We start from the raw sequence: 24,791 nt of genomic DNA, 5'->3' as shown, positions 1-24,791 counted from the left end.
CTCTGTTTTCTCCACGGCTGCACCCTCAGCTGCTAGAAGGTGGCCCAGCATAGGAGGTATTTAGTGAAGCCTTCCTCTCCACTTAAATCTGTACTCTTGTGCTTATTAAAAGGTGACAGCTTTCTGTTTGAAAATTGTATTAGTGTTTTAATGAGAAAGTTACTTGAGTAATGTTGTCTAAATATGAGGAAAATGTTAAGGATAGAAATGTAATTGTTTTCCTGTTCCAGTCTATGGATTTTATTTATTTATTTATTTATTTACTTTATTTATTATTATTATTATTTTTTGAGACTGAGTCTCGCTCTGTCACCCAGGCTAGAGTGCAGTGGCGCGATCTCGGCTCACTGCCAGCTCCGCCTCCCGGGTTCACACCATTCTCCTGCCTCAGCCTCCTGAGTAGCTGGGATTACAGGCGCCTGCCACCACACCCTGCTAATTTTTTGTATTTTTAGTAGAGACAGGGTTTCACCATGTTAGCCAGGATGGTCTCGATCTCCTGCCATCGTGATCCGCCCGCCTCGGCCTCCCAAAGTGCTGGGATTATAGGTGTGAGCCATCATGCCTGGTCAGATTTTATTGAAGTTTACAGAATTACTTCTTTGTAGCCATGGAAGTAAAAAAAAATAATGAGACAAGTAGCTATTTCAAAATGTAGGGCTGATAAATTTGGGATGGTTTGAGAATGTTAAGATGGGAACTCCATTTCTTTTTTTAAATTTTCATTTATTTTCATTTGTTTATTTAATTTTTTTGAGACAGAGTTTCACTCTGTTGCCCAGGCTGGAGTGCAGTGGCGTAATCTCAGCTCACTGCAACCTCCACCTCCTGGTCACGAGTGATTCTCCCACATCAGCCTCCCGAGAAACTGGGACTACAGGTGCCCACCACCATACCTGGCTAGTTTTTGTGTTTTTAGTAGAGATGGGATTTCATCATGTTGGCTAGGCTGGCCTCAAACTCCTGACCTCAGGTAATCCTCCTGCCTTGGCCTCCCAAAGTGGTGGGATTATATGTGTGAGCCACTGCACCCAGCCAGGGAACTCCATTTCTGACAGTGGCTCAGTAGTTTGGAAGTTAACTGGCAAAGGTGGACGGAATCTTTAAACATATGTGGAGGAATTGGAGAGTTTACAAGATAATGAAGAACTGCCAGGCCATGGTCTGGAGAAGATGGAAACTTGACATTTGGGGCCATTGTGTCCCAGGGGTGTTGGCCAATTTATGAAAGAAGCAGTTAAGGCCTGAGTGGCACTTTTGAGGGGCTAGAGTCAAACACTCGTACGTAAAGCCTACTAAGAAGGGAAGAACCTGGTAAACATCCCAAACTTTGGATTGGGACCCAAAAAAACTCCATCCTAGGAGTACAGGTGACCTGGAAGCAGATCAGCTTAATCAAGGACTGAAGTCCAGTTCTAGCTACGCCCAATCCTTGAGACTGGATTAAGGTGATCTCAGATTGCAAGGACCTCAAATACCTGGTAGAAGCAAGGGAATATCCTTCTGAAGGAACAGAGCCTCATCCTAGGCCTCTAATTTTTAAGGACAATTTTTCAAATGCAGGCTTTCCTCCCTTTGCACAGTTCCATTATGCATAAATTTCAGTCAGTGACTGGCTGCAGTGGCTCATGCATGTAATCCCAGCACTTTGGGAGGCCAAGGAGGTGAATTGCTTGAGTCTGGGAGTTTGACACCAGCCTGGGCAACATAGTGAAACCCCATCTCTGTTTTTAAAAATAGAAAAATTAATTGTCACCGTTTAGTTAAATTATAGTGGTCTCCCAACAATACAGATCAGATCCCAGCTCCCATGGTGTGTGCACTGTGAGTGCTGTATGAAGTACAAGCTCTGCCGCCAGTTCTTCAGCCTACAAATCACAGTGTAGATAACAGATGTGCATGATGATCACTGACCAGTTGCATCACGTCTCTCAAAGTCGGTCTGTGATTGGTCCCTGAGCATCTGTCGGTCAGTTTCATGCACAGACTGCAAAGCGTGTGGTTGTGTCGCCTCCTTGTCTCTCAGTGATAAACCCACATGGCATTTTATAAAAGTGGATATACCAGGCCGGGTGCAGTGGCTCATACCTGTAATCCTAGCACTTTGGGAGGCCGAGGCAGGTGGATCATTTGGGGTTAGGAGTTTAAGACCAGTCTGGCCAACATGGTGAAACCCCCTCTCTATTAAAAATACAAAACTTAGCTGGTTGTGGTGGCGGGCACCTGTAATCCCAGCTACTGGGGAGGCTGAGACAGGAGAATCGCTTGAACCCAGGAGGCAGAGCTTGCAGTGAGCTGAGATTGTGCCATTGCACTCCAGCCTGGGTGACACAGCAAGACTATCATCTCAAAAAAAAAAAAAAAAAAGTAAACATGAAAATTATGAAATGCTCAGAGATAAAATATGCGAGGCCTGTACACTGGAATCTACAAAACACTACTGAGAGAAATTTTAAAAGACCTAAATAAATGGCAAGTTATAACATGCTCTTGGATCAGAAGACTCAGTATCATTAGGAGGGCGATTCTTCCCAAAATGATCTAGAGATTCAAAGCAATCAGAATCAGACCTCAGCATGCCTACTTGTAGAATTTGATAACCTGATTCTAAAGTTTATATGGAAATGCAAAGGACTTTGAGTTGCTAAAATAACTTTGAAAAAGAACAACACAATTGAAGGACTTAGACTACATGATTTAAAGAATTATTATAAAGCTACAGTAATCAAGACAGTATGGTATTGATATGAAAATAGACAATTAGATGAATGGAACAGAATAGCAAGTCCAGAAATAGATCCACACATATAGGGTCAATTGATTTTCAGCAAAGTGCCATGTCATTTAAGTGGGGAAAAGATGATCTTTTCAACAAATGATACTGGAACAACTGGATAGCCATATGCAAAAGAACCTCAACCTGGCCGGGCGCATTGGCTTACGCCTGTCATCCCAGCACTTTGGGAGGCCGAGGCGGGTGGATCACGAGGTGAGGAGATCGAGACCATCCTGGTTAGCATGGTGAAACCCCGTCTCTATTAAAAATACAAAAAAATTAGCCAGGCGTGGTGGTGGGCGCCTGTAGTCCCAGCTACTCAGGAGGCTGAGGCAGGAGAATGGCATGAACCCGGGAGGCAGAGCTTGCAGTAAGCCAAGATCGTGCCACTGCACTCTAGTGTGGGCAACAGAGTGAGACTCCATCCAAAAAAAAACAAAAAAAAAGAACCTTAACCCTCAGTTCACAGCACTACAAACTCATAATTATTATCATTATATTATACTATTATGTAATAATAGTATATATAATATATATTATGTAATATATATCATATTATATGATAGTGTATTATATTGTCATATAATAATTATTATTGAAATGTGTCATACACCTAATTGTAAGAGTTAAAACTGGCCAGGTGCAGTGGCTCATGCCTGTAATCCTGCACTTTGAGAGGCCAAGGTGGGTGGATCACTTGGGTCCAGGAGTTCAAGACCAGCATGGGCAACATAGCAAAACACCATCTCTACAAAAAAATCAAAAAATTAGCTGAGCTTGATGGCACTCACCTATAGTCCCAGCTACACAAGAGTCTGAGGTGGTAGGATCACCTGAGCCCAGAGAGGTCAAGGCTACAGTGAGCCATGATTGTACCACTGCACTCCAGACTGGGTGACAAAGTGAGACCCTATGTTAAAAAAAAGAGTTAAAACTATAAAACCTCCAGAAGAAAAAATATGGGAAAATTCTTGTGATTTGGAGTTTGGCAAAGATTTCTTAAACATGATTTAAAAAGCATTAACTAAGCCAGGTATGCTGGCTTACACCTGTCATCTCAATGCTTTGAGGGACTGAGGTGGGAGGATAGCTTGAGGCCAGGAGTCCAAGAGCAGCTTGGGCAACATGAGTGGGTCTCTACAAAAAAAAGAAAAGAAAAAACTGTTCCAGGCACAGTGGCACATGTCTGTAGTCCTAGCTACTCAGGAGGTTGCAGCAGGAGGATCACTTGAGCCCAGGAGTTGAAGCTTGCAGTGAATTACGACCATGCCACTGCACTCCAGCCTGGGCCACAGAGTAAGACTCAGTCGCTTAAAGAAGAAAGCATAAACTATAAAAGAAAAAATTAATAAATTAGCCATCCTCAAAATTAGAAACGTTTACTCATCAGAAAACACTTAAATAAAAAGTCAAGCCATAGACTTAGAGAAAATATTTGCAAAACATATATCTGACAAAGGACTTGGATATGGGTTATATAAAGAACTATTATAATTCAATAAGATGTCAAGCAGCCCAATTAAAAATGGGCAAAAGATGAACTAACTCTTCAACAAAGGTCATGTCCGTTTGAATGGATGTTAAGCAAGCACATGAAAAGATATTCGTGTGCGTTTCCCTCATTAGTCATTAGGGAGATGCAAGTTAATCGACATCTCTCTTGGTAGAAAGATATCACTACACACACACAATACTGGCTGTAATTTAGCAGTCTGACCACATATGCATAAGAATGTGGAATAAGAACTCTCATACACTGCTGATGAGAATGTAAAATGATAGCAGCCAGTTTGGAAAACATTTTGGCAAATAATAAATAATACCACTTATTATCAAAAATATTATATACCTGAAATAACTCAAAGTGAAAAAGCTATATACTGTCTGCTTCCAATGCTAGACATTATGGGAAAGGCAAAACTATGAAGACAGTTAAAAGATGCGTCAGTGGTTGCCAAGGGCTCACGGGGAGGGAAAGAAGAATGAGTAAGTGGAACACAGGGCATTTTTAGGGCAGTCAAACTATTCTGTATGGTACTGTAATGATGAACACGTGTTATTAGGCATTTGTTAATACCCATAAAATGTACAACACAAAGAGCGAAAATGAAAACTGTGGACTTCAGTTAGCAATAATATGTCAATATTGGCTCATCAATGGCAACAAATTACCTCACCAATGCAAGATGTTAATAACAGGGAAACTGTGGTGGGAGTGAGGTGGTATATGAGACTTCTTTGTACTTTCCACTCAATTTTTCTGTAACCCCAAAACTGCTCTAAATAAGAAAGTTTATTAATTAAAAGTTACATTTATAATGTATCTATATCTAGGAATAAATCTGACAAAGATATGTAAGGTCTCTACTCAGAAAACTGATTATGTTATTAAGAGAGCTTAAATATAGCCCAAATAAATAGATGGATATACTATGTTCATGGAAGGTACAACTCAGTATTGGGAAGGTGTCAGTCGTCTTAAGAAAGGCCTCATGTGTCACACAAGGGATACTGACATCTGACACCGAGCACATGTAGGCATCCTGATTATGTTTACTTGAATGATGTGGACTTTACAGAGCTGACTTACAGACAATTTAAATGGCCCGAAAACTGTTCAGTGCACTCTCTCCCAGGCTGTCACGGGATGCACTTCAGGAACTTTACTTTTTAACAAGAAAATTCAGTTTTTCTCTTAAACAGCTTGCTTCTGTTCCATTAGCATTCTCATCACTTTAAGTTGCATTCATCTTTGTTTTTTTTTTTAGAAAAACATTTGTTCTGCAACCAGCCTTGTCCTTTAAATACTTGTACTATATACAGGCTCTTTTCATAGGTTCGTTACTTAAAATGATTTAAGTGTGTTTTTGGTGGCAGGGGGGTGGGAGTTGTTTCGTTTTGTTGAGACAGGGTCTTACTCTGTCACCCAGGCTGGAGTGCAGTGGCATGATTTTGGCTCACTCCTGGCCTTAAGTGATTCACCTACCTCGGCTTCCTAAGCAGCTGGGACCACAGGTATGCACAGCCCAGCTAATTTTTTTTTTTTGTAGAGACGGGGTTTTGTCATATCACCCAGGCTAGTCTCAAACTCCTGGACTCAAGGGATCAGCCTGTCTCAGCCTCCCAAAGTGCTGGGATTACAGGCGTGAGCCACTGCACCGGTCCTGATTTGAGTTTTTGTAAGACAGGGAACAATGTTCGGAATTTAGCACCAATGTCAGATTCATTCTGTAAATTTTCACTGAACATCTGCCTTGTGTAGGAGAGGAAGACGACAGACAAGAATTCTTCCTCCAAGAGGTACAGGTCAGTTGAGCAGAAAAGGCATATATCAATACCCACAATGAGAGCTGTGGTGATTCAGAAGAGAGGTGAAGTCCTTTCCCTGGAGGGATCCTGAGCACTTTGAGGAGGAAAGGCACCTGTACCGCCCCCCAAATGTGTAGAATGGGGATGCATTCCTGGCAGAAAGAAGTAGGATAAAGTACAGAGGCCAGGGCCTGGTGCAATGGCTCATACCTGTAATCCCAGCAGTTTGGGAGGCCGAGACAGGCGGATCACCTGAGGTCAGGAGTTCAAGACCAGCCTGGCCAACATGGCAAAACCCCGTCTGTACTAAAAATACAAAAATTAGCCAGGCACAGTAGCAGGTGCCTGTAATCCCAGCTGCTTGGGAGGGTGAGGCAGGAGAATTGCTTGAACCCAGGAGGGGGAGGTTGCAGTGAGCCGAGATTGCGCCACTGCACTCCAGCCTGGGCAACAGAGTGAGACTCTGTCTCATAAAGGAAAAAAAGAAAAGTACAGAGTCCAGGAAGCCTGGGGTGGGGCTGGCAGATGCCGAGTCATCTATTTTGGCCAGGGTCCAGGGCCTACAAGGGGACATGAAGAGAAGATTCATGCATTCTGGTTCAAACTCCATCAGATATTTATTGAGCTCCTTCTCTGTACCAGGCATTGTTCTAAGATACATAATGAACAAAACCCATGACACCCTCGTCTGTGAGAGCTGATGCTGTGGCAGGGACAGACAGGTCATGAGTGGAGTGATGGAGCAGCTGGCCTGGTGAGTTAGCTGCCTCCAGGTACAGTAGGAGGAGCAAGCCCAGAGCGGGCAAGTGGGTCAGGGGTGCCAGAAGGGGCAAGGGTGCCAGGAGGCTGGTCCAGGCTGGCCTCCCTGAGGTGGTAGCCAGGACCTAGCATCTGAGGAAGGGCTGGAAACAGGTGAGAACAGGTGGAGCAGACATCAGGATGGGAGCATCCTGACAGGGAGGGCGGCAGGGTGGGCTCATGGGAGGAGCAGCCAGGAAGTGTGACTGGAGCAGTGTCCTGGAGAGGAGGAGAAGGAGGTCAGGAGGTCCCAGGGGAGAGGCAGGACCAGTCTCGTGGAGGCCGGGGCCATTGTGAGGACTCTGGTTTGTGTTGTGTGTGAAAGGCCATGGGATGGGGACCAGTGGGGGCTTCTTAGGGTACTGGATATGCTCCGACCTAGCTGCTAAAAGGCCCCCTCAGACAGCTTTCAGGGCCCAGGCAGAAGCTGTAGGTGGCTCTGAGGTTTGCAGAGGGGCCTGAAGGGGTACGGCCCAGCCAAGCAAGCTGACTAAGTGGGAAAGGCTCCACCGCACTGGGCGGTAGGAAGACCTTGACCTTAGCTCCAGCCAGCCACTGAGCAGCCGTGTGGCCTTGGGTGATACCTGTCCCTGGTCGGTTTCTCTACCTGTGAATCCGGGTACTTGGAAGCCATGCTCGAGAAGAGCCCATCCACAGGAGGTGATCAGGGCTCTCCTCCAGGCGAGGAACCTGGCAGCCGTGCGTGAGAACCTTGGAAAAGGGAGAGGGAGGAGACTGTGGCAGGAGGTGAGGAGGGAGGGAGTGATGCCCTGGGCAGGATGCCATGAGCTGGGATGGAAACCACAGTATGAATGCAAGTAATAAAAAAACAAAAACAAAAACAAAAAAACGGCCTTGGGCCAGGTGCGGTGGCTCACGCCTGCAATCCCAGCACTTTGGGATGCCGAGGTAGGCGGATCACCTGAAGTCAGGAGTTGGAGACCAGCCTGGCCAACATGGTGAAACTGAAAATACAAAAATTAGCTGGGTATGGTGGCGTGCGCCTATAGTCCCAGCTACTCAGGAAGCTGAGGCAGGAGAATCACTTGAACCTGGGAGGTGGAGGTTGCAGTGAGTTGAGATCGTGCCACTGCACTCCAGCCTGGGTGAGAGAGCGAGACCCCATCTCAAAAAAAGAAAAAAACAGCCTTTCAGACCAAAGGATCAACAAACAAACCAGACTGTCCAAACACAACCATAAGCTGTAACTTTGTGCAGAGGTAAAGGACCGAGGTCACGTCGGGACCTGTTGGATTCAAGGCATGTTGACAGCTGTTCAAGGCTTCAGATAGCCCCTCGGGCTGGCAGGGTGGCCACAGGGCATGTTGAGTAGGAAGCCTTGTTGCTTTGACAGGTTACTTGGCCCCATGAGGGACAATCCCATAGTCAGTTACCCCAGAAACGTGACTGTCTCCTTGAAATCCTCAGCATGGGGTCTTATGAATAAACTCTTACTAGATCTCCTGTTTTGTCTTATTTTTATGCAGAACTTTACTTTATAGCAGAAAATTCCATTTTTACCCTTAAATGGCTTGCTTCTGTTCCCTTAGTGTTCTTGTCACTTTAAGTTACATTCATCTTTGTCCCTTCAGAAAAGGATTTGTTCTACAACCAGCGCTTGCAGAAGGTCCTTGGTTTATGGTTACCGGCGTTTGCTGAATGTCTGAATTATGTTGAGTTGCTTAAAGTCATGCTATCAGGTAGACGTTGTGGCTGTTCTTTTCACTCTCTTATTTGGGGATTCACAAAACAGTTATGGTTTTAGTTTTCTTTTATTTGTTGTGTTGAATAGGAATGTAGCTGTGGGAACCTCTAGTTCCAAATAGGAAAGCCTCGGACACATTTCCAGCTGGCAAACTGGCAAAATGGAGGGCATGCAAGTTGCTAGACAGGCTGGGAGCCTATTTAAGAACCCAGCTTCAGGATGGGACATGGGATATACCTCGAGTTAGAGGTTCTTATAAAGTGTGGATTTTTCTATGCAGATATCTGTCACAATATACGTTATTATACGTCTGTACTAAGGCAGCTGCTACATTCTATTTGAAAAGGGAGGAGGACAGCTTGGAAATGGTATTCCATAAAAATGTCAGTATCATAAAAGACAAAAGCTGTGGAGATGTTTCAGATTAAAAGAGAAAAGACAACAAAATGTAATATCTGACTCTAAACAGCATCTTGTACTGAAGGAGGAAAAATGCCATCAAGGACATTATTGGGTCAACTAACAAAATTTGAATATGAATCATAGATTGAAGTGTATCTGATACATTTATGGAAGTGAAGTGTTCTGTGCTGTGTAAGAGCACACTGCCATTCTCAGTAAACACATAGTTTAGTATTTAGGAGAATGGGCCATGATGTATGCAACTCACCCTCAAATACACACACACATACACATATATACATACATACTTATTTTTTTTTTTTTTTTTTTGAGACGGAGTCTGTCTCTGTCGCCCAGGCTGGAGTGCAGTGGCCGGATCTCAGCTCACTGCAAGCTCCGCCTCCCGGGTTTACGCCATTCTCCTGCCTCAGCCTCCCGAGTAGCTGGGACTACAGGCGCCCGCCACCTTGCCCGGCTAGTTTTTTGTATTTTTTAGTAGAGACGGGGTTTCACCGTGTTAGTCAGGATGGTCTCGATCTTCTGACCTCGTGATCCGCCCGTCTCGGCCTCCCAAAGTGCTAGGATTACAGGCTTGAGCCACCGCGCCCGGCCACATACATACTTATAAAGAAAGAAATTGGGGGCTAGGTGCAGTGGCTCATGCCTGTAATACCAGCACTTTGGGAGGCCAAGGCGGGCAGATTACGAGGTCAGGAGATCGATACCATCCTGGCCAACATGGTGAAACCCCGTCTCTACTAAAATACAAAAAATTAGCTGGGCATGGTGGTGCATGTCTGTAGTCCCAGCTACTCAGGAGGCTGAGGCAGGAGAATTGCTTGAACCCAGGAGGCGGAGGTTACAGTGAGCCGAGATCGTGCCACTGCACTGCAGCTTGGCAACAGAGCGATACTCCATCTCAAAAAAAAAAAAGAAAGAAGTTATAATAAAGCAAATGGTTAAATAGGTAACTACCAGTGAATATGGGTAAAGTTGTGGTGTTCTTTATACTGTTTTTGGGGTACAACTTTTCTGTAAGTGAAAGTACTTCCAAATAAAAAGTTAAAAGGCAACCAAATAAATAAAAGAGTTTCTATATATTCTGTATCCTAGCTATGTTTACCACGTTTGGATTCTGAAAGCTGCAGAGCAGAAAACATGAAGAACAGATCACCTGTTCTTAAAATACCACTGGTGGCCAGACATAGTAACTCACTCCTGTAATCCCAGCACTTTGGGAAGCTGAGGGGGGTAGGATCACCTGAGCTCAGGAGTTCGAGAACAGCCTGGGAAACATAGTGAGACCCTGTCTCTACAGAAATTTAAAAAATTAGTCAGGCATCATGGTTCATGCCTGTAGTCCTAGCTACTCAGAAGGCTGAGGTAGGAGGCTTGCTTGAGCCTAGGAGTTTGAGGCTTCAGTGAGCTGTGATCACACTACTGTACTCTAGCCTGGGCAACAGAGCGAGACCCTGTCTCAAAACAAACAACAAACAAACAAACAAAAAATCACTCCTAATTTGCCTCCCTTTTAGTACTTTAAAAAAATTAACTTAAAACATTTTTTGGATAATTGTAGTTTTTGTTTTGTTTTGTTTTGTTTTTTTGAGACAGAGTCTCATTCTGTCACCCAGGCTGGAGTGCACTGGTGCAATCTCAGGTCTCTGCAACCTCTGTCTCCTGGATCCAAGTGATTCTCCTGCCTCAGCCTCCTGAGTAGCTGGGATTATAGGCGTGCACCCTGCCTGGCTCATTTTTATATTTTTAGTAGAGATGGGGTTTCACCTTGTTGGCCAGGCTGGTCTCGAACTCCTGACTTCAAGTCATCTGCCTACCTTGGCCTCACATGCAGTTTTAGGAAATACTACAGAGATCCCCAGCACTCTTTCCACTTTTCCCCAAGGGTAACATCTTGCAAAGCGAGAGGATGATATCACAGTCAGGAGACTGACATTGATACCATCAAGATGCGAATGTTTCCATCACCAATCAGCTGTCATGGTGCCTTTTATAGCCAAACCCACTTCTCTCCTACCTTCCCATCCCTTTTTTAATTTTCCAGTCATTAATCTGTTGTCCATTTCTGTCATTTTACGAATGTCACATAGGCCGGGCGCGGTGGCTTACGCCTGTAATCCCAGCACTTTGGGAGGCCGAGGCACGTGGATCACGACGAGGTCAGGAGATCGAGACCATCTTGGCCAACATGGTGAAACCCCGTCTCTACTAAAAAATACAAAAAATTAGCTGGGCATGGTGGCGGGCACCTGTAGTGCCAGCTACTTGGGAGGCTGAGGCAGGAGAATGGCGTGAACTGGGAGGCGAAGCTTGTAGTGAGCCGAAATCATGCCACTGCACTCCAGCCTGGGTGACAGAGTGAGACTCCATCTTAAAAAAAAAAAAAAAAAAAAAAAAAAGAATGTCACATAATGAATCATATGGCATATAACCTTTCGGGACTCAGGGTAATTCTCATGAGATTGATCCAGGTTGTTGGTGCATCCATAGTTTATTCCTTTCTATTGCTGAGTAATTTCCATGGTGTGGAGGAGCCATGGTTTAACTGTTCACCCCATTGGAGGACATCTAGCTTGTGTCCAGTTTGGAGTTACTGTGAATCAAGCTGCTGTGAACATTTGTTTACAGGTTTCTTGGTTTTCTGGTTTGTTTTAAACAGTTCTAGCCAGGCGCGGTGGCTCACGCCTGTAATCCTAACACTTTGGAAGGCTGAGGCAGGAGGATGGTTTGAGCTCAGAAGTTTTAGACCAGCTTGGGTAACAAAGCGAGACTCCGACTCTACAACAAAAATTAAAAAATTGGCCCTGCATGGTGATGTGCGCCTGTAATCCTAGGTACTTGAGAGGTTGAGGTAGGAGGTCTGCTTGATCCTAGGAGGCAGAGGTTGCAAGCAGGCGAGATTGTGCCACTGTCTCCAGCCTGAGCAACACAGCAAGACCCTGTCATTCATAGATAGGTAGGTGGATGGATGGACGGATGGACAGACGGATAGAGTCATTCATTGATAGATAGATAGATAGATAGATAGATAGATAGATAGATAGATAGATAGATAGATAGATAGAAATGTAAATTACAGGGTCACGCTCAGTGGCTCATGCCTGTAATCTCAGCACTTTGGGAGGCCAAGGCAGGTGGATCACTGGAAGTCAGCAGTTTGAGACCAGCCTGGCCAACATGGCAAAACCCCGTCTCTACTAAAAATACAAAAATTAGCCAAGCATGTTGGCATGCGCCTGCAATCCCAGCTGCTCTGGAGGCTGAGGCAGGAGAATCACTTGAACCCAGGAGGTGGAGGTTACAATGCGCCAAGATCATGCCACGGCACTGCAGCCTGGGCCACAGAGTGAGACTCTGTCTCGAAAGAAAGAAAGAAAGAAAGAAAGAAAGAAGGAAAGAAGGAAAGAAGGAAGGAAGGAAGGAAGGAAGGAAAGAAGGAAGGAAGAAGGAGGGAGGGAGGGAAGGGAAGGAGGGAAGGAAGACAAGAAAGAAGCAAAGAAGGAAGGAAGGAAAGAAGGAAGGAAGGAAAGAAAGAAAGAAATAAGAGATATGTAGATTGTATACCATATGACATTGATTTACAATGTATATGCCATAGCTTTTGGTACACTCACAAGAGTGTGTAACCAAACCATCACTGCAACTTAGATGTCCTCCAATGGATGCAAACATATTCATTGCCTCTGAAAGAAACCCCGTAGCCATTAGTAATCACTGCCTGTTCCTTCCAAATCTCCTCCCTTCCCCCATCTAGCCCTAGACAACCACTCATCTACTTTCTGTCTCTACAATTTGCCTATTCCGGACATTTCATATAATGGAATCACACAATATGTAGTCTTTTGTGACTACCTTTTTTTCATTTTGCATAATATTTCCAAGGGTCATCCATGTTTTAGCATGTATCAGTACTTTATTTCTTTTTATTGCCAAAAACGTTCTATTGTATGGATATAACACATATTATTTATCCAATTTTTAGTTGTGGACATTGTGTTTTAACTTTCTGGTTATTACGAAGAATGCTTCTATGAACATTCACATACAAGTTTTTGTGTAGATGTATGTTTTCATTTCTTTCTCTCTCTCTCTCTCTCTCTCTTTCTTTCTTTCTTTCTTTCTGAGACAGGGTCTCTCATTCTGTCACCCACTGGAGTGCAGTGTCGTGATCTCAGCTCACTGCAATCTCCACCTCCCAGGTTTGAGTGATTCTCCTGCCTTAGCCTCCCCAATAGCTGGGATTACAGACACATGCCACCACGCCCAGCTAATTTTTTGTCTTTTTAGTAGAGATAAGGTTTCACCATGTTGACCAGGCTGGTCTCGAATTTCTGACCTCAAGTGATCCACCCACCTCAGACTCCCAAAGTGCTGGGATTATAGGCGTGAGCCACTGCACCCGGCCTGTTTCATTTCTTTAGGAGTGGAATTACGGGTCATATAGTGAATCTATGTTTAACTTCTTGAGGACTGCCAGACTGTTCCAAAAGCCTATGCCATTTCCCACTGGCAACATGTGAAGGTTCTAATTTCTCCACATCTCTGTCAGCACTTGTTATTGTCTGTCTTTTTAATTAGTTAATTAATTAATTAATTTATTTTGAGATGGAGTCTGAATTATAGCCATTCCAGTGGGTGTGAAGTGGTGTTTCATTCTGGTTTTGATTTGCATTTCCCTAATGACCAGTGACACTCAGCTCCTTTTCATGTGGTTATTGGCCATTTGTATATCTTCTTTAGAAAAATGTCTATTCAAATCCTTAGTCCATTTTTAAATTGAGATAGTTATATTTTTATTGTTGAGTTTAAGAGTTCTTTATACATTCTGATACAAGTCCCTTATCAGAGATATGATTTGTAAATATTTTCTCCTTTTTTTTTTTTTTCTTTGACATGGAGTCTTGCTCTGTCGCCCAGGCTGGAGTGCAATGGCACAACCTCAGCTCACTGCAACCTCCAGCTCCCTGGTTCAAGCGATTCTGCGGCCTCAGCCTCCTGAGTAGCTGGCACTACAGGCACATGCCACCATGCCCGGCTACTGTTTTGTATTTTTAGTAGAGACGGGGTTTCACCCTGTTGGTCAGGCTGGTCTCGAACTCCTGACCTTGTGATCCACCCGCCTCAGCCTCCCAAAGTGCTGGGATTACAGGCATGAGCCACCGCACCCAGCCTTTTTCTCCCATTTTTGTGGGTTGTCTTTTCACTTTCTTAATGGTAGTGTTTGTGGCACAAAAGCTTTAAATTTTGAGTCCAATTTATTTGCCTTTATTTGTTATCTGTTCTTTTGGTGTATATACAAGTTTTTGTGTGAACATAAGTTTCATTTCACTCGGATAACTGCCCAAGAGTGTACTTGCTGGATCATATGGTAGTTTCATGTTTAGTTTTATTTTTTAAAACTGCCAAACTTTTCTAGAGTGGCTGTACTATTTTACATTCCCACCAGGAATGTATGAGTGACCTATTTGTCTATGTCCTTTCCAGCATTTGGTGTTATCACTATTCTTTATTTTAGCCATTTGATAGGTGTGCAGTGATATCTCATCGTGGTTCTAGTTTGCCTTTCCCCAGTGGCTTATGGTGTTAAATATCTTTTCATGTACTTATCTGCCGTTTGTGTATCCTCGTGAGCAAAATGTCTCTTCACGTCTTTTGCTCATTTTCTAATTGGATTGTTTGGGGGTTTTTTTATTGTTCAGTTTTGAAAATGTTTACATATGCAAGATACTGTCCTTTGTCAGATATTTAGGTCCATGATCCATTTTAAATTAATTATTTTTAGGATGTAAGACTTAGTTTGAGGTTCTTCTCCTGCTACCCCAATGGATATCGAGTTGCTCCAGCAGCAGTTTTTGAAAGGTTATCATTCCTTACGAAATTTTGCACCTCTGTCCAAAATCAGTTGGGCCTATTTGTGTTGATCTGTTTCAGGGTTTTTAGTCTGTTCCATTGATGTCTGTGTCTATTCCTTCACCAGTACCACACTGTCTTTATTACTGAGTAGGTCTGACTATTAAGTAGAGTGGTTTCTGCCACTTTATACTTCTTTGCTGATTGTTTTAGCCCTTATAGGGCTTGTGCCATGCTTTTCTGTGTAAATTTAAGGGTAAGCTTATCTATATCTATAAAAACTATTACTGGATTTTGATAGGAATTACACTAAACCTACAGATCAACTTGAGGAGAATTAACGTCTTTATTATGTTGAGTCTTTCAGTCCATGAGCATGGTAGTTTCTTTTTTGATTTTTTTTTTTTTTTTTTTTTTTTTAATTTGAGGCAGGATCTCACTCCCTCACCCAGGCTGGAGTACAGTGGTATGATCGTGGCTCACTGCAGCCTTGACCTCTTGGGCTGAAGTAACCCTCCTGCGTCAGTCTCCTGAGTAACTGGAGCTACAGGTACACTCTACCACACCTGGCTAATTTTTTTTCCTATTTATTTATTTATTTATTTTGTAGAGATGGGGTCTCGTTTGTTGCCCAAGCTGGTCTTAAACTCATGGCCTTAAGGGATCCTCCCAAAGTGCTGGGATTATAGGCATGAGCCATCACACCCAGCTTTCTTTGATTTTTTTCCATCAGCATTTTGTAATTTTCAGTAACAGATCCCTATATATGTTTTGTTAGGTAATAAATGCCTAAGTATTTCATTTTCTGTGGAGTGACTGCAAATGACATTGTTGTTTTTAACTTTTATGTCTGCATGTTTGTTGTTAGTAGACAGAAATGCAATTTATTTTTGCATGCTGATCTTACAGTCTTGCTGTATTCATTTCTTAGTTCCAAGAGGGTTTTTGTAGATTCCTAAGGATTTTCATGTCATTGCCAGTAGGGACTTTCATTTCTTTCTTCTTATCGATGTGCCTTTTATTCCTGCCTTATTACAGTAGTTAGAACTTCCATCACTATGTTGAGGAAGAGTGGTGAAGGTGGATATCCTGGCCCTGCTCCTGATCTTACTGGGAAAACATTCAGTCTTTCTTTGTTGAGGATACGTTAGCTGTAGGTTTTTGCAGATGTTCTTTTTCTAGTTGAGAGAAAGCTTTTCCAAACATGTTGAGAGTTTTTATCATGAGTGGGTATTATAGTTTGTCAAATACCTTTTCTGTGTCAATGAGTATGATCAAATGATTTTTCTTCTATAGCCTGTTGACATGGTGGATTACATTGATTGATTTTCCAATGTTAAAGTAGCCTTGCGTACCTGGAATGAGTCTTAGTTGGTCATGGTAAATAATTCTTTTTATACATTGTTGGATTTGATTTGTTCATATTTTGTTGAATACTTTCATGTCTAAGTTCTTGAGCAAAATTGGTCTGTAGTTTTCTCTATTTTCTATTGGCTTTGTCGAATTTTGTTGTCAGAGTAATATTAGTTTCATGAAAATAAATTGGGAAGTATTTCCTCCTCTTCCACTTTTCTTTGGAAGAGATTATATACAACTGGTGTGGTGGTATTTCTTCTTTACGTGTTTGGTAGAATTCTTCCGTCTGGGCCTGGGAATTTATTTTTTAAGAGATTTTAAAATCACAGATTCAACTTTTAAATGGTTATAAAGCTATTAAAACTATTTTATCTTGGTTAAATTGGGTAGTTAGTAGCTTTTGAGTAATTGATCTATTTCTTATTTGTAGAATTCACTAGCTCAAATTTGTTTGTATAGTTTCTTATACTGATTGCAGGATCTGTAGTAATATCCTGTTTCATTCTTGATGTTGGTGATTTATGTCTTGTCTGTTTTTATTTTTGTCAGTTTTGCTGCAGTTTTATCAATTTTAATTTTTTTTTTTTCAAAAACCAGCTTTTCGTTTCATTTATTCTCTCGATTGTTCTCTCGATTTCCATTTCATTGATTGTTCTTCTTTATTATTTCCTTCCTTCTGTTTGCTTTGGTCTATTTTGCTATTATTTTTCTAGTTTCTTGATGTAGGAATTTAGATTATTGTTTTGAGATTGTTCATCTTCTCTCTTGCAAACATTTAGTAATACAAATTTCTCTCTCGGTACTGCTCTTGCCACATCCCATATATTGTTGTATGTTGTAGCTTTATTTTCATTCAGTTCTGTTTTTTGTTTTTTGATGTTTTTTGTTTCGGGGGTTTTTTTTTTGGTGTTTTTTTTTTTTTTTTTTTTTGAGACGGTCTCGCTGTGTCACCCAGGCTGAAGTGCAACGGCGCGATCTCAACTCACTGCAATGTCTGCCTCCTGGGTTCAAACAATCCTCCTGTCTCAGCCTCCCAGGTAACTGGGATTACAGGTGTGCACCGCCACACCTGGTTAATTTTTGTATTTTTAGTAGAGACGGAGTTTCACCATGTTAGCCAGGCTGGTCTCAAACTCCTGATCTCAGGTGATCCACCTGCCTCAGCCTCCCAAAGTACTTGGATTACAGGTGTGAGCTACCATTGCCAGCCCAGTTCTATGTATTTTAAATTTTCCTTGAGACTTACTCTTGACCCATGGATTATTTAGAAGTGTATTGTTGAATTTTAAAACATTTAGAGATGGTCCTATTGTTTTTCTGTTATTATCATTTAAGTTCATTGTTATTAGATTATATACTCTGTATGGCTTCAATTCTTTTAAATTGAAAATTATTTTATTTGTTGAGGTTTGTTTAATGGCCAAAGACGTGGTCTGTCTAGGTGAATGTTCCATGGGCTTTTAGGGAAAAAAGTATATTCTGGTTGTTGAGTGGTGTCTTAGTCCATTCAAGCTGCTACAACAAAATACCATAAACTGGGTGATTTATAAACAACAGAAATTTCTCTCAGTTCTGGAGACTGGGAAGTTCAAGACCAAAGTGCCAGCAGATTCAGTGTCAGGTGAGGACTTACTTCCTGCTTCATAGATAAGAGGTACATACACATTTAGGACCATCATGTCTTCCTAGTGGATGAATTCTGTTATCATTAGGTGATCCTTTTAACACTTTTAAAAAGAATCTGTTTAGTAGCCTATTAGAGTTCTTCCTTTACTATTTTATTGAACATTAATTAATCCTAACATTATGTCTATGTCAGGACTGATGACAATATTTTGTGTGAAAATTTGATAGTATTGGAGGCTGAGGTAGGAGAATTGCTTGAACCCGGGAGGCAGAAGTTGCAGTGAGCCGAGATCATGCCACTGCAGTCCAGCCTGGACAACAGAACAAGAATCCACCTCAAAAAAAAAAAAAAAAGTATCATATCCTCCAAGATTCAAAGTGAACTTCAAACAGTCTTAGATAGTCTTAGTTTTGGAATGCATCCCAGTATTGAGTTGCAGCAGGGATTTGAGTTTTTGTGAAGAGAGAGCAGCGTATCAGAATCTTGGGCATAAACTAAGGAGCCATATCAGAACCTCAGGTGTACACCAATGAGATAGATCAGAACCTTAGGCATGTACCTGGTGAGACAGGTCAGAACCTCAGGTGTGTACCCAGTGAGACAGATGAGAACCTCAGGTATGTAACCAGTGAGGTATATCAGAATCTCGGGTATTTACCCAAAGAGGTGTAGCAGAGTCTCAGGTACATACTCAAGAAGGCATATTAGGGCTTCAAGTATCTAGCTAAGGATTTATATCAGGATCTCAGGTTTCTACCCAGGGAGGTATAGCAGAATTTTGGGTATAGATCTAAGGAGATCTATCACAGTCTAGGGCATATAGCCAAGGAGCTGTATCAGAACCTCAGGCACATACCCAAAGAGGCATTTTAGGACTCGTAAGGAGGTGGTAGATTTCAAAAGTATAGTCTAACAGTTCATCTGCTTTGAAATTTAAAACAATATTAAAGGAAAACATGAAATATTTCTATCTGTCAGAAGGTGACATGAGTTTTAAACGATTAAGAAATATACTGTCTGTGGCCTTGTAACCAATTTATTATGCCTATAGAAATTACAGACTCCCTTGTCCAGGATAGTATAACAGGCACTGACTTACCTTCTCATCTGAGACAACCAAACCTCCATACAAATACATGAAACAGTGTTCTTCAAGATGCTGGATATCAGGCAGTGAAGGGCACTGATGGTTGTAAGACAAACAAGGTGAGAGGTGTGGCTTGAGAGCGTTTCCAGACTGCAGTGCAGGGAGAGGGGAAACTGAGGCAGATCTTGGCAGACTTCCTCAGTTGACAAAATAGAGCTGAGAGTCCAGGGAGACCATGGTGTGTAGATTATCCAAGGCAAAGTATTAGAGGTGCAAGCCATATACAGAGGGACTCCAGAGATCTACCAAAGTACTGCTTGGTGCATGCATGTGAGCAAAACTACTTGAGGCCAGTTAAAGAAGCATCTGAGAGGATTAGAAGGAACAGTGCCCAGCACTTGTGCCAGCCAAGAAGGGTGCCTGGTGCTCACACAGAGCCAGGAACAGTGCAGGAATTTGAGTGTTTGTTAGGAGAGGAAGGTATATCAGAATCTTGGGCATAAACACAAGAAGCCATATCAGAATATCAGGTATGTACCAATGAGATAGATCAGAAGCTTGGGTGTATACACAGTGAGATAGATCAGAATCTCAGATGTATATACAGTGAGATAGATCGGAATTTCAGGTATGTACCTAATGAGTCCTTGAGCATGGTGCTGGCATCTGGTTAGGGCCTTCCTGCTGGATCGTGACGTGAAGCAAGGCAAAGAGCCTGTCAGCTCAGGGCTGTCTTCCTCTTCTTATAAAGTCACCAGTCCTATCATGGGAACCGCACCCTGATAATCTTATAATCCTCCCAAAGGCTACCTTCAAATGCTGTCAACATGTGAATTTGGAAACTAAGTTTCCAGCACATGAAATTTGGGGGACACATTCAAAGTACAGCATATATTACACATAACCAGTAGGGTTCATCCCAGGAAATGCCAAATGACTTGATAATAAAAAATTAATGCAACTCACCATGTTAACAGGATGAAAAAGAAAAACCATATGATCATCTTAGTAGATGCAGAAAAAGCATTTGATTAAATCCCACATTCATTTTTTTTTTTTTTTTTGAGACGGAGTCTCGCTCTGTTGCCCAGGCTGGAGTGCAGCAGCTTGATCTCAGCTCACTACAAGCTCTGCCTTCCAGATTCACGCCATTCTCCTGCCTCAGCCTCCTGAGTAGCTGGGACTACAGGTGCCCGCCACCACACCCAGATAATTTTCTTTGTATTTTTTTCAGTAGAGTCAGGGTTTCACCATGTTAGCCAGGACGGTCTCAATCTCCTGACCTCGTGATCTGCCCATCTCGGCCTCCCAAAGTGCTGGGATTATAGGAATGAGCCACTGCGCCCGGCCACCCCACATTCATTTCTTACTTAAGAAAACAACTGGATTTTGACAGAGGTACAAAGGCAATTTGGTAGAGAAAGGACAGTCTTTTCAATAAATAGTGCTGGTGCGATTGGTTATCCATGTGCCCCAAATGAACTTAGACCCATGCCTCATGTCTTACACAAAAATTAACTCAAAATAGATCAGAGATCTAAAGGTAAAACGTAAAATTATAAAACTTCTAGAAGAAAACACAGGAGAAAAATCTTTGTGACCTTGGGTTAGGCAAAGATTTTATAGATATGACACCAAGAACACAATCTATGTATAAAGAAAAAAATCAATAAATTGAACTTCATCAAAATGAAACTTTTACTGTTTAAAAGACAGTTTTAGGAGAATGAAAACACAAGTTACACATTGGGAAGAAATATTCAAAAAGTATTTGCCTGAAACAGGTATTGTAGCTGGAAGACAGAAAGAAGTCTCAAAACTCACCTGAAAGAAAATAACCCAGTTTTAAAAATGGGCAAGAGATCTGAACAAACACATCATCAAAGAAGATAGATGAATAGCAAATAAGCATGTGAAAAATTCTCAATGTTATCAGTCATCAGGGCAATGCAGATGAAACCTGCAGTCCCCATGCTAATGTTTTACAACTTACACAGTGGTGGTATGATACCACTACATGCCCATGTGAATGGCCAAAATTAGAAAGGTTGACCATACCAAACATTAGCCATGATGTGCAGGAACTAGAACTCTCATCCCTGCTGATAGGAAGGTAAAATGATACAAACACATTGAAAAACAGGTTGGCTGTTTGTTTGTTTGTTTGTTTGTTTGTTTCTTTCTTTCTTTCTTTCTTTCTTTCTTTCTTTCTTTCCTTCTCTNTGTTTGTTTGTTTCTTTCTTTCTTTCTTTCTTTCTTTCTTTCTTTCTTTCCTTCTCTTTCTTTCTTTCTTTCTTTCCTTCTTTCCTTCTCTCTCTTTCTCTCTCTCTCTTTCTTTCTTTCTTTCTTTCTTTCTTTCTTTCTTTCTTTCTTTCTTTCTTTCTTTCTTTCTTTTCTTCTCCTTCCTTCCTTCCTTCCCTCTCTCCCTCCCTCCCTCCCTCCCTCCCTCCTTCCTTCCTTCCTTCCTTCCTTCCTTCCTTCCTTCCTTCCTTCCTTCCTTCCTTCCTTCCTTCCGTCACGATCTCGGCTCACTGCAACCTCTGCCTCCCAGTGAAGTAGAAAAATGATAATAAAGGTAACAATAGCATTAATAATAATAGAAATAATGATGGTTTCTTTAATAAGAATGCTGTTTAGGCTCAGACTGAAAGGCTTTAAGTAACCACCCCCGACTGAAGTTAGAGTTAAGAAAGAATATTAATTTTCCTTGTGTGAAACATTAACCTTATCTAACCTCCACATATTTTGTAAATTCTGTAAATTCCTGTTTTTCCCACACAGCTGCAAGTTCACAAGGCAGGTAAGCTTAAGCTGCAAAACATGTTTTTCTTAAGATGTAAGGCATGTCAGAAGAATATTACAAGATGGTAATGGCCTTTATTCTCACTTCTTTTTTTTTTTTTTTTTTTTTGAGACGGAGTCTGGCTCTGTTGCCCAGGCTGGAGTGCAGTGGCCGGATCTCAGCTCACTGCAAGCCCCGCCTCCCGGGTTCACACCATTCTCCTGCCTTAGCCTCCCGAGTAGCTGGGAGTACAGGCGCCCGCCACCTCGCCCGGCTAATTTTTTTTGTATTTTAGTAGAGACGGGGTTTCACCGTGTTAGCCAGGATGGTCTCGATCTCCTGACCTCGTGATCCGCCCGTCTCGGCCTCCCAAAGTGCTGGGATTACAGGCTTGAGCCACCGCGCCCGGCCTATTCTCACTTCTGTATGCTTGCTTCCTGCCTCACATATTTACCACCTCAAGATGCATAAAAGGCACTTGCCTTCTTTGTTTGGTGCTCAGATTTTCTGGATGCAAGTCCACTGAGCCAGTGTACACCTTAACTAAATCCTCCTGAACCCCATCAATCATTCCAGTTCTCTGATTTCCCACTACATTTTATGGGGGCTCGTCCAGGATTGGAGATGGCAGATTTTCTGTCTGCCTTGCCTGTGGGACTGGAGCCCCAGGTCGAGGGAGGCCTGGGACCCTTGGTACCAACAGGAGGACTTCAGCCCGGAAAGGAGATCGGCTTTCCTGCATCCTGGTGTCTTTCCCAGACAGTGCAATGGAACCTATAAAGGGGTTGCAGGATGGTTCCAGCAGGGGCTGGGGATGGCGAGAGTAGCTCACCAATTTGGATGACAGGGTTTCACCATGTTGCCTAGACCCAGAGGGGCTGGGGACAGTGAGAGTAGCTAACCGATTCGGATGAAACTTACACCTTAGCCAATGCAGGATGTGAGAATGACTTGCTAAGTTGGTCAGGAAAGAAACCAAAAGTGGCAAGAGTGGCTTGCTGCCTTGACTAAGGATTGGGAACTGGGAGCAGGGAGTTGTGTGAAAGAGATGGTTCTGGGAGGGACCAATACGGGGCGTGACATGGGGAGACAGATCTCTTAGCATGGACTGTGCGCTCTGAGGCAAGTGTGGGATTGACCAGAACTAGGGCATTGCATACGGCTGACAGGAGCTGCCCCATGGCTGCAGCAGGCTGTGGCGGGAATAAGGTACTCTCCTAGCTAAGCAGCACCTGAAACTCCCGTAATAGGACCCAGTCTGGTCAGTCTGGAACGAAAGTGAGAGTGAGTGTGCATCACAAAGGGCGGGATGGAAGGAAAAGCATAGAAACTGGAGTGCGTGTTAAAGAATTTTAAGAAAGGTTTTGCTGGGGATGATGGAATTAAGTTGTTCCCCCAAAGATTGAGGATTCTGTGTGAAGTGGAATGGCCTTCTTTTAATGTTGGGTGGCCGGCCAACGGGACAATAGATAGAGAAATGATTGGCCATGTATTTAGGGTAGTGACCACAGTTGGAGGACAGCCTGGGCATCCAGATCAGTTCCTATACATCAGTTCCTGGATGATCGCAGTCCAAACATGCCCCAAATGGTTCTAGCCTTGTCTGGCAACTTACTGTAAGACTCCAGTGACTCGAGCCGAACCTAAGGCAGTTAGAGGGCCCCCTTCACCAGACACCTCAAGTGGAAAGAAAAAGCCACAGGAAAATTAGGAAAAGCCTGTTCTACTTCACCGGGATCAAGTGATTCTCCTGCCTCAGCCTCCTGAGTAGCTGGGACTACAAGTGTGTACCACCACACCTGGCTAATTTTTTTTTTTTTTTTTTTTTTTTGAGACGGAGTCTCGCGCTGTCGCCCAGGCTGGAGTGCAGTGGCCGGATCTCAGCTCACTGCAAGCTCCGCCTCCTGGGTTCACGCCATTCTCCGGCCTCAGCCTCCCGAGTAGCTGGGACTACAGGCGCTGCCACCTCGCCCGGCTATTTTTTGTATTTCTTTAGTAGAGACGGGGTTTCACCGTGTTAGCCAGGATGGTCTCGATCTCCTGACCTCGTGATCCGCCCATCTCGGCCTCCCAAAGTGCTGGGATTACAGGCTTGAGCCACCGCGCCCGGCCTAATTTTTTTTTTTTAACTTTTAGTAGAGATGGGGTTTTGCCACGTTGGCCAGGCTGGTCTCGAACTCCTGACCTCAGATGATCTGCCCACCTCAGCCTCCCAAAGTGCTGGGATTCCAGGCGTGAACCACCATGCCCAGCAGGCAGTTTCTTATAAAGTTAAACAAACGCCTACTGTGAGATCTGGCAATCCCACTCCTAAGTATTTGGCCAAGAAAAAAGAAAGCATATATTCCATACAGAACCTAGTCCTGAATGTCTATAACTGCTTTATTTATAATAGCCCAGACTGGGAAACAATTCAGATGCCATTAATAGGTGAATACATTCTCAAACTGTGGTTATCTATACAATGGAGTATTACTTTGCAATAAAAAGGAATGACCTATGAATACCTATAACAACATGGATGAATGCTGAAATAATTGTGAAAAGTGAAAGAAGCCAGGATAAACAAGTATAATACATACTGCTTGATTCTATTTATATAAAACTATTTATATATACAAACTATTCTATTTATATACAAACTAATCTGTAATGACAGGAAGCAGACCACTGACAGTGGGCATGGAGGGGCAAGGGGGAGAGATTAGATGGGCACAGGAGCACTTTGAGGATGATGGGTCTGTGTACTGTCTTGGCTATGATGGTGGTTTCACAGGTTTATACATATGGCCAAAAAAAAATCAAATTTGTACACTTTAAATATGTACAGATTATTGTATGCTAGTTACATGTCCATAAAGCTGTTTCTTTTGTTGTTTTATTTTTATTTTCTTTTTTGAGACAGAGTCTCGCTCTGTCGTCCAGGCTGGAGTGCAGTGGCGCAATCTCAGCTCACTGCAACCTCTGCCTCCTGGGTTCAAGTGATTCTCGTGCCTCAGCCTACTGAGTAGCTGAGACTACAGGCATACGCCACCATGCCCAGCTAATTTTTGTATTTTTAGTAAAGACGGGATTTCGCCA

At 42.8% G+C, this 24,791-nt stretch overlaps 1 protein-coding gene across 2 annotated transcripts in view; it reads left to right on the top strand.

Annotated features, from left to right (window-relative positions):
- Window positions 1-24,791, top strand: part of PPARA (peroxisome proliferator activated receptor alpha) — a 98,313-nt gene that overhangs the window by 16,823 nt on the left and 56,699 nt on the right. The window contains exon 3 of one of the 2 annotated variants that reach the window (XM_025400269.1): window positions 17,785-17,868. The exons of the other annotated variant lie outside the window; for it this stretch is intronic. The gene's annotated coding sequence lies outside the window, so the exon portion shown is untranslated. The remainder of the gene's footprint in view (window positions 1-17,784; window positions 17,869-24,791) is intronic. 2 annotated transcript variants of the gene reach the window in all.

The sequence above is a fragment of the Theropithecus gelada genome, chromosome 10 (genome assembly GCF_003255815.1).
Source record: "Theropithecus gelada isolate Dixy chromosome 10, Tgel_1.0, whole genome shotgun sequence".
Classification (NCBI taxonomy): Eukaryota; Metazoa; Chordata; class Mammalia; order Primates; family Cercopithecidae; genus Theropithecus; species Theropithecus gelada.
The sequence above is the reverse complement of the archived record's forward strand: the minus strand, read 5'-3'. Positions and strand labels throughout refer to the sequence as shown.